A 1,079-nucleotide genomic window follows, 5' to 3' on the forward strand; every position below is an offset into this window, starting at 1 on the left:
GGATGTCAGAAGAGACTCTGAAGCTTGCTATTGAATGTAGAATAGTTAAAGTAAATGGAAGAAATGATGAAGTAAAAGAGCAGAACAGATTTCAAAGGGTGGCTCAAGAAGACAAAGTAAAGTATTATAATTAAATGTGCAAAGACCTGGAGTTAGAAAACAAAAAGGGAAGAGCATGCTATGCATTTTACAAGCTGAAAGAATTGACAAAAAAAATCAAGCCTCAAGTTGCAGTTTTGAAGGATTCCATGGGCAATATACTGAACGACACAGGGAGCATAAAAAGAAGATGGAAGGAATACACAGTCATTGTACCTAAAAGAATTGGTCTTTGTTCAACCATTTCAGGAGGCAGCATATAATCAAGAATCAATAGTATTGAAGGAAGAAGTCCAAGCTGCACTGAAGGAATTGGTGAAAAGCAAGGCTTCAGGAATTGATGGAATAGTGTTTGAGATGTTTCAACAAAGGGATGTAGTGCTGGAGGTACTATCTATGTCAAGAAATTTAGAAGACAGCTACCTGTCCAACTGACTGGAAGAGGTCCATTTTTGTGTCCATTCCAAAGAAAGGTGATCCAGCAGAATGCAGAAATTATTGAACAATGTCATTAATATTACAGGAAAGTAAAATTTTACTTAAGATAATTCAAAAATGGGTGCAGCAGTATATTGACAGTGAGCTGCCAGAAATTCAAGCAGGATTCAGAAGAGGACGTAGAACAAGGGACATCAATGCTGATGTCAGATGGATCTTGGCTGAAAGCAGACAATACTGGAAAGATGTTTACCTGTGTTTTCTTGACTATGCAAAGGCATTCAACTGTGTAGAACATAACGAATTATGAACAACATTGCAAAGAATGGGAATTCCACAACACTTAATTGTGTCCATGCGGAACCTATACATTGACCAAGAGGCAGCTGTTCTTACAGAACGAGCAGATACTGCATGGTTTAAAATCAGGAAAGGTATGCGTCAGTGGTATATCCTTTCACCATACTTATTCAATCCGTATGCTGAGCAAATAATCTGAGAAGTTGAAATATATGAAGAAGAACACAACATCAGAATTGGAG

The sequence above is a fragment of the Trichechus manatus genome, unplaced genomic scaffold (assembly GCF_000243295.1).
Source record: "Trichechus manatus latirostris isolate Lorelei unplaced genomic scaffold, TriManLat1.0 scaffold00034, whole genome shotgun sequence".
In the NCBI taxonomy this organism is placed as follows: domain Eukaryota; kingdom Metazoa; phylum Chordata; class Mammalia; order Sirenia; family Trichechidae; genus Trichechus; species Trichechus manatus.